The 10,105-nt window shown below is 33.0% G+C and overlaps 1 pseudogene; it reads left to right on the top strand.

Annotated features, from left to right (window-relative positions):
* The first annotated feature begins 5,141 nt into the window (after positions 1-5,141).
* LOC143607468 (protein PMR5-like) lies at positions 5,142-6,822 on the top strand (annotated as a pseudogene).
* The last annotated feature ends 3,283 nt before the right edge of the window (positions 6,823-10,105 follow it).

Raw genomic sequence — 10,105 nt, 5'->3', positions numbered from 1 at the left:
ATATTTTGGTATTTGGTTTCACCCTTCACGTGTGTCGGATCGGACCGGTTTTATATAATATTTTGAGCAATGGGAAGAATACTATAATTTTATATATAGCAGGATAGGATTATTAAATGTAAGGTGAAATGAAATAATATAATTTTAATTTGACGGTGATTTGTTTCGACTACATTTGTTTATTTATAGTTATACTAATAATATTTTTTATTTATGTACTGATGGAATACTAACCAAAAGATCCTTTGCTAAAGTTTTCAAATATCTAGGCTTGTTTTCATATTACTTTTTATCTCTAGTCATTATCGAGATAAATCGATAATAGATCACATTGGTGTTTGTATAACAAGTTATTCTTTCTGTTAGATTAACGTATCTAGAGATGTATTCATTAATGATTGAGTTGCTTTAATCACAAAGTTACATTGAATTATACATCAACTAGATTTTATTCCCTGAATTACGGAGGTTGTTTTACATTATTCGTTAATTTTATTTATTGTGAGAAAGTTAATAATTAATTAATATACTTGAGGTTTGATAAAAATGGTTTCACAAATAAATGATATGTTATAATCCGGTTTAAAAGCTATCTGGATTTGGTGATACCCATTACCCTTTTATTTTCTTTATTATAAAATTGTTTCTTAATTATAAATAATATCTTTTTTTAAATAAAATAGGATATTAATTTTTAGTGTATCCTTATTTTATAAGATTTTCATATCAAATATTTGATTAAATTAATTTTTAATATAATAAGATGTTATAACATGTTTAAGAGCTATCTGAGTTTGGTGAGACCTTTACCCATGATTTTGGGTCAAATGCGTGAGAAGCCTTCATTTACAAATAAAACAATCTAATGGCTTGAGAGAATGTTTGTTTTACATTTGTTGTTTTTTAATATTTATATTTTGGATTTTAATTTTCTTTATTGTAAGAAAGTTGATGTGCTAAAAGTACTTATTAATTTATTAACTAAATAAACGCTAATCTAGACACTAAGTAATAATTCTAGACTCTTAACTTAACTAAAACTACTAACCGGCAAGTGAACCGGTCGACTCTAGTACAGCTAAGTAAGTCCGGATATCGAACCCACGAGACTCTTTTAATTACGTTAACTAGCTAAATTAGACTTAACTATGAACACGACTATTTATTTATTATTATTTTGAGGGGGTTTTACTAATAAACTAATTAATAAAACTAAAGACGACTAAACTTAGAACTTGGACTTAATTCAAATAATGATAAGCAACCACCTAGGCTAGAATCCCTAATGTATCAATTATCAAATATTGGAAAATGCTAAGTTATGGAACTGGGATCTTAAATTATTCACTTAAAGAAAACCCAAACAGGACCCTGACCCTTCTCAAGAAGACACCTATTGATTTCTATTAAGTTCTTAAAAACACCAGTTTAACTAGACTCGCTTACGGTCGCTAATTTATTTTATGACAAGTACCTCCAAATGAAATCCTACCTTACAGCGCGGAAATCAAAGGTAGTTAAAGTATTCACTCGAGTAGATAAACAAGGCTGAAAAGTCAAACCTAGACGGACTCCTTACGAAGAACTAAATCTAGCAATCTTAAACAACCAAGACTTATCATATAATCTATCACCTCTCAGCTATTTAGATTAGCAGCACACTTAGGTCTATTTGATTTATTAATATTATTCCTATGACTTTATTGCAAATCAACCATAAACTAGTCAAAAACACACAGTAGATGACCTAACAGAATCCTATCATATAACATATCATCACCAAGGAAACTGTGAAACACTAAAACTCACCAAACAATCCTAAGCACACATATGCATCGAAAGAATACAATAAACCTCTTACTTAATCATAAACCATAACAAAACAAAATCCAAACCAAGATCAAACGTCAACAAAAATTCACCATAAAGCTTAGGCGGTCTAAGGGTTTAACCAACAACCATACTCAAAGACAAAAGAAAATAAATAGGTTCAAATAATGAATTCATAACAAAAACAATAATTTCAAACTAAATAATAATGATGTTTGGATGAGTATGTGTTGAACCCAAACGCTTTTTAATTTTCTTATTTGTATTTTCTTGGTTCTCTGCCTTCTATTCTTTTCGTGTAGCCGGCTCCCCCGAAATAACAACAATGAGCTCCTTTTAATAATCTATATTGCCCACCGCCTTTCCTCCATTTACCTCGTTAATTCTTTTCTTTAGATCCTTCTTACGGCCCAGCCTACCTAGCCCATTTTAGATTTAATATGGCACTCATCCTAGGCCCATTGAAATTTACGTGAAGTCTTCATAGTTTACTCCTACATTGCAACTAACCAACATTCAACTAAAATACATATAATATACTTTTCAGGTGGGAACCAAGCTAAATCACAGTAACACATTCTCATTCCTAAAGCAACTAACACCATGTATATATGTTTATATTAGGAACAAAAACATCACCAATCATAAAATATATCTTCATTTATCTTATTTTGATTTTAACGATAAGTTTAATCATTTTAGTTGATTATCTTTTCAGACCTTAAAAATCCACATAACAACCAACTAAGAATAATATTCAATAAAAACTTGGCTAAAAAGTACTTAAAAATGTAAGAAATATTTATGTAATAATATGTATATTTTAGACCACATCAAAAGTTAATAATATACTTAGGGTTTGATGATTAAAGGGTTTCATAAATAAATTATATGCTATAACTCGTTTAAAAGCTATCTGGATTTTGTGACCTATGACCCGCTTATGTTTTTTACTATAAAATTGTTTATTAATTATAAATAATATCCTTTTCTTTTTAAATTGGATATTAAATTTTAGTATATCCCTATTTTATAGGATTTTCATATCAAATAATTGGTAAGATTAATTTTAATTTAATGAGAAGTTATAACCCGTTTAAGAGCTATCTGGTTTTGGTAAGATCAATACTCATGAATTTGGGTTAAATCAATAAGAGGCCTCCATTTAAAAATCAAGCAATCTTGTGGCTTCCATAAAAGAGGGGAGCGACCACATCGTGACATGTAGTATTTTAGGGTTTTATTTATATATATTATAGATATAGATGTTAGTGGTATCTGATCAACTTATCAAAAATAAACATTTTAAGATATAAACTTACATAATGTGTTTAAACGGACATGCAACATCGGTGACACTTATTTGTTATAGGTATCGTCATAATTATCGCCATTGCCATAGTCGCCATCAACTTTGTTTCACTTGCGCGGCTGTTGTCGTTGCCACAGCCACCTTCACAGTTGTCGGTACTACCACCACCACCATCATCGTCGTCGTCGTCGCCACCTATGCCACCACCACATCCGCCTCTTTCATCATAGCAGCTGTCAACTCCATTGTCACTGAGCGTTGACTCGCTACTTTCGTCATGTTCTCAATTGCCGACAACAGCCTCCACTCTATATACCATAAAAATACATGTTCTGAGTGACTCGATGTTGATACTATTTTTTTTTCTAAGAGGACTCTTCGGTTGTTTTCACGCAAGCCACATATATATGTTTAAAAAATGGTCCGTTTACTTGAACTTTTCGCCAGAACCTAGTTTGACCGAAACCCATTTCAATCTAGACTTCATTAGATGTGCCTATTTCACAGGCTTAAAAAGTATTAGTTCAAAGGTATAATTTCTATAATGCACTCTCTAAAAAAAATTTGCAATAATAAATTTACATCACTTCGAAGACGCAAGAGCATCAACGGTAGTTGGTTTTGAAGCATTTTAAGGACAGATAACATAATGTGAAAGAAAGAAGGCATAATGTGGAGAAAAGGGAGCATCGTGATTGGTTTTGTTCCAAAACATATGACACCGGTTTGTGAGTGGAGAGAGAGAGAAAGAGAGAGAGAGAGAGTATGTGTGTGTTTAGACGTTTTTGAAGTTGGTTTTTGTTAGGCTATGTGCAATGTTTAATGTCATAAGGGACATTTCTCGTCACATAATTATCATCCTTTTTAGCCAAAAAAATTTTAAAAGCAATATATTATGTTATCGTAGAAATCCCACTTAAAGCAATATATTACGTTATCGTAGAAATCCCAAATGCCTTCACGCCGTTATGATGGACAGGGATGGTGTAGGGTTTTATCTGCCGCTATAATGCCCCAATACGAATGGTCTTACGAGATACAAAGTTAGATCAACTGTTTAAGATGGATAGATTGTTAAGGTTATGAGTAATAATTAACGTTCTTAAAGAGCATTTTCCATCACATCGTCACCATGTTTTTTAGCCAAAAACGTGTACAATGATTAAGGTCCTTAATGCCTCTTTAGTCATTACCATTGCAAGCCATACATGAATTTACTATAGAAATGGTCATGCACATTTAACGCCACATAAGGCTAATAACTTTTCCTTTACTCATATTTTACTCCATGTCTCAGCCACAACCTTCGATCCGATCGTCTAAGTTGAATCGGTTTAACATTTTCATATCTTTGCATTCTGAATGGTCAACGATAATTTTATGTTAGGTCATGTTGTTTCACTTTTATTGGACAATAAATGGAAAGTGTACAAAGAATCTCAAAACCCACACCTTCTCATTATGATCATAAGATCACCTCCAACATCAAAAATTTTCATATAAATGTATGAAAATGCATTTCCTTCCACTCATTTTCTTTCTTTATTTTCTCTTTCTTTCACCTTCACAACATCAAAAATTTTCCTACCATCTCACTCTTATCTCTCTTCACTGACTCATCATCCATGTCACAAATACAGCCAAAACGCATTACAATGAGTTTGGTCAAATTTATAAAATAATTTGAATTCAAGATTTAAGTTGTACTTGTATTTTCTATAAATATCCTTTTTTTACTAATATTATAATTATTATTGTTGATTCGTTTTTCTGTTTAATCATGAATAATTTAACTATGTTAAACCAAAACAGCTCTCAAGTAACGTTTAATTACTATAATGAGTTTAGTCATAAGTTACTTAAGTAACATTTAATTAAGTAATTATGTGATTAAATGTTACCACGGAGCTATTTTTGGTTTAATATAGTTAAAATTATTCACCACTCTTCCCAAGCAAAGAAAACAACCCCCAATTGTCCTGATTTCTTCTCTTCTTCCATGGCCTTTCTATCAATCTCGATTTGGATTATACTATTTTTCGATTTCGCCTTATTGTCCTCATCCTACCTGTTACCAATTATTCAAAGCAACAACTGCCAATGCTCTCTATTCATGGGCTCATGGGTCCACGATGATTCCTACCCGGTCTACCGATCCTCTTCTTGCCCTGTCATCGATCCGGATTTCAATTGTCAAATGTACGACCGACCTGACTCCGATTACCTCAAGTACCACTGGCAACCCACTAATTGTGAGCTCCCCGGGTCAGTCACTATAGTATTAATTCAAATCACTTCGCTTCTTGAATGCTAACATTTGGTTTAAGATTGTTGTACTTTGTGCGTTAATTGTTGAACACTTGTGAGCTAATTTGACCAGGTTCAACGGGCTTGTGTTTTTGGAAAATATGAAAGAGAAAACAATATTATTTGTGGGGGACTCAATAGGGAGGAACCAATGGGAGTCGTTGATTTATCTGACGTCATCATCCGTGCCAAGTGTCGCCACCCAGGTCACGAGAGGATGTGCCCTTTCCACATTCAAGTTTTTGGTAAGTCATTATCAGTCCTTAGTGTTCATTTAATGAAGAAGGAAATGAAATGAATTATTTCTATTCTTTTTTTTTTTCATTTCATTTTCTTCCGGTTCTTTCCAAATGAAAAGAAAATAATTTTCTCCCAATTTATTCGTTTAACCCTTTTACTTTCTTTCTTTTCTTCCTTTAAATGAAATGAGGAACACATAATTTTTTCTTCACTCAATTTCCTTTCCTACGTCTAACATATTTTAACGGTCAGGATTACGATGTAACGTTGTCATACTACAAGGCGCCATATTTGGCGGATATTGATTCTGTGGGCGGGCAGAGGGTCCTTAAACTGGAAGACATATCGGAAAACGCACAAGCGTGGACGGGCGCCGATGTTTTGTCGTTCAACACTGGTCACTGGTGGAGTCATAAGGGGGATAGCCAAGGGTTAGTATTGCCATTTTATATCTTCCTGAGTGCATGCATTTGATTAAAGAGTGGGTTTATATACGGTGCAGGTGAGACGTGATGGAGTCTGGTGGGTTGCTATACCAGGATATGGATCGTATGGTTGCAATGGAAACTGCTGTGAGGACGTGGGGCCGATGGGTTGATTCTAACATGTATGCACCCTCGTTACTCGGTTTAGTTTAATCTGTCATGCCACATGATATCATGGGATGCTTGGCTTGTGTTTTGATAACTCTGTCATGTGATATGTTTGGATAGTATGGATAAACGTACTATACTTTTAGTTACCTGGGGATTAAAATTTAGTTTCATCGTAATGTATACATAAATAGAAATTTACCTAGACTATTTTTCCAAAAAAGTATATTATTTTATACTTAATTCCTAAATTTACCTAATGTAGTTTCATACATTTGCAGCCCATCAGAATGGAATGCGGACAGCACCCGTGATCGCATCAGTATTCCCAGAGGTGTACACGAACGAGACGAAGGTGGTGGACACGGTGCTAACAGAAATGCAAACTCCGGTTTACTTGCTTGATATCACGACCATAGTGGGGACATGAGCACGGGTCAAAAGGCCGATCCCAACGGCAACCCTGACTGCACCCATTGGTGTCTACCCGGGTTGCCCGATACATGGAATCAGCTTTTCTACACGGCTTTGTTCTTTTAGCCTTTTAGGACCAACCCATTTTCCACTATGTTAGAAGTTAAATTCTCTACGCGTCGATAATAAATAGATTTTTTATGTAATCATTTATGAGATGAAAATAACATTAGGTTTGAAAATATATATAAATGTTACCATGTTGGACACACACACACACATATATATATATATATATTTGAACGAGTAAGAGGGCCACCTTTGACTTCACATATGGCTCGGCCGGCGTCTTAGGCATGGTGTTGATAAGGGCATCAATTTTTTTATTAAAAAATTTATATTTGTTTAAAAAAAATAACCTTATATAATGAGAGTTTGATACTCCATAAACCAAAAGACCCAAAAATGTTATTGATACAATAAGTCACTAATTTTGTTTTGTTAATTCGTATTACAATTATCGCTAATCTTTAAGAAATATAATACGGTGTCTATTTTTTAGTACTCGTCTTGGGCATTTGAATTCTCACAGACGGCCATGCTAAAAGCATTACACCACAATTAAAAATGGGCACCATTGTCATGTTCCGCCATACCTTAAACGACGCTAGTGGTAAGAAATAAGTTGGGAAATTTCACACGACCCATTGAATGATTCAATGACTAATTTATTAAATGAAAGTTTTTTTTTCTATATCATTTTTAAATAATCGAGAACATTTATAACTTATATATATAAACCTTTGTATATATTTAACAATACTTTGATAATTCAATCTCTAATTCTTTCATATCTTTTAAAAAAGTAGATCAAAGATATAGATTGATATTTTCATGAGTTAATGGGTAATCAAAGATATAAATAATTAATTAAACAAACTTGATTTTGATCATTGGTTTAATTTACTTTGCTGCTACTATGCTAGTCCACGAGAAGAAACAAGAAAACATTGCTCGAAATTAAATGAAACAAGTATATGGGCTTAGGCTTTTGTTGATGGATTACCCTTAGCCACCGAGCTGCTAATTAATTGTGGGCTATTGATCTTGGGCTACAAAATAGACAATAAAACAAATAAAATAAGAAAGGCGATCGACAGTTTGCATTTAAGAGGGATTGCTCTAGAGATGAGCTTGGGATGGTACCGGTACCGATCACGAAAATCGGAAATATTTGATATCGGTATCGGAACTGAAATGTTCAGTTCGGTACCGGTACAGTATTGGTATTTCGTGCAAATTTCGAGAAATACCGGAACCGTATCGATTTGGTACCGACGGTACCAATAGGTACCGGTACCGAAAATGCTCATCCCTAGATTGCACGATAGACAGTTTGTGGGACACGGTTTTCTAAGGGGCTTCTAGGGTTGTTCACATAAAGGTATGAATGAAAATGGGACCAGTTTGGTGAGTATTCGTAACCTTAATCATATACTCAGCGGGGAACTTATCCGCCGAGTATCAAGCATATGCAAGACTAAACAAAATGTGGTTGCTGGTTGTGGTTGAGGATTTCTGTTAAATATTATATGTCCCTTAAAACAGATTTCAGGCTACTTCTGCGAGCCTGTCTTTTTACCAGCGTACAACAGCCGAAGCAGTATGTACTTTCAGGATTATCCTAGCACCCGAACCATATTTGTAAGGAGAGACCGGATCAGGAAAGTTGGAAACAAACTGAATTGAACTATGGTTGTTATGGTATCTGGTTGTGTCTTGTGTCTTAAGCCTTCTACATAACCTACTATATATAGCAGGGAACAAGTGATGAGTCATTCACCAAATGATGACACATGTCGAACACATAGGGCATGCATTTAGATTACGATAGTTTGCCATGACTCATCAGTCATGTCGACACTTGGAAGCTCATGGAGTGCAGATCACCAGAAGTTGCCACATAGCTGCTGACTCAAATCGACACATGTCACAACACTCCTTTGGCGATGACAGATGTCGTGATGACTCACCATTCAGATCGGTACATGTCCCAAAACCTGGTCCAACATAAAAAATACTAAGGCGGCTCACAATGGCGATGCAAAAATGCGTCATCAAAGCTCCAAATTGCCTCCATCGTCCATGTCCGTACGCGTCGGGTGCATCATTGCTAATGTCACTAAGTGTGTCTAGTCACACAAGAATCTCATCCACTTGAAAATGCGTGTAAAATTTGTGGCCCTTCCTTCTTATAAGGAGCTATCTGAGTGAGACAATCAATTTTTCTATTTCACCAAAATTTTAAGTTCTCAATCACACATTTTAGAGTATCGATATCACATTTATTCTACTCTTTGGACTTGTTAATAATTTGTTTATGATCAGTAAGACATAATAATAATAATTATTATTTTTAGTCCAAAATTTTCAACAAAATGGAATCGGAATCACTAGTAAATTCAAATACCGTCGCGATTTACAAATAATTAAAAAAAGTTAGGCGTATATGCATTAACAATCGCACATTCTTCGATAGTAATAATAATTTGATTAATTAATTATGTGTGGAAATTATATATTAATTCTACATATATTAATTAATCATAACATGGATATGTTATTGTTTAAGATTGTGTGTTATCTTAGACTTTGACGTTCGATATATTCTTTTTCAAACTATAAGATATGAACCCATCAATTAGAGGAATTTAATATTAATCTCTTGAATTGTCATAATTATATATTCAAACAGAATTATTGTATGTAACATATAATATTATTGTATATATATCGTGGTCCTTGATTTGAATGCAATACCTAAGTAACACCAAACAAAAATGATGTTAGTAACCAAACACAAAATAACTCTGTTGCAACACGCAAGCAATATTGCTAGTATTTTATCATTTGAAAATTTTCAAAATGATTTCTTTGTAGAAAACATATTCAAATTTTCTTAAAAAATGTTATTTTAAACTATAATTTTTAATCTTTAAAAAACTTCAAATGCTCTCTCAACAAAACTTAAAAATCATTTTAGTAACGTTTCTCTAGTTATCATTATCACTTATTATTAATTGTATTTAGAATATAATGATATAACATCTATATAAAATCGATAATTATTTATTTTTTTGTATATTTTTCTCTAGTTGTATGCCTTCTGCCAACAAAAAGTCAAAACCATTTGTTATTTTTTTCTAGTTTTGGACCCATAGACTAATGACACTTGTGAAAAAAAAAACAAACTTGTTAATAAAGTCTTATTTATTTACTTATTTTTATTTATTAAAAACAATACATTTTTTAAAAATTGTATTTAATGTTCTTTCTAAAAAAATGTATACTATCTCTAAAAATTCTTTTTAAGAAACACACTCTACAAAATTTAAAAACTTGCTAAAAG

This window comes from Bidens hawaiensis, unplaced genomic scaffold, assembly GCF_021521415.1.
Source record: "Bidens hawaiensis isolate Kalapana, Puna unplaced genomic scaffold, B.hawaiensis_p1.1 tig00082792_1, whole genome shotgun sequence".
Taxonomy (NCBI): Eukaryota; Viridiplantae; Streptophyta; class Magnoliopsida; order Asterales; family Asteraceae; genus Bidens; species Bidens hawaiensis.
Note: the sequence above shows the minus strand (reverse complement) of the source record. Positions and strands in the feature narration are given on the sequence as shown.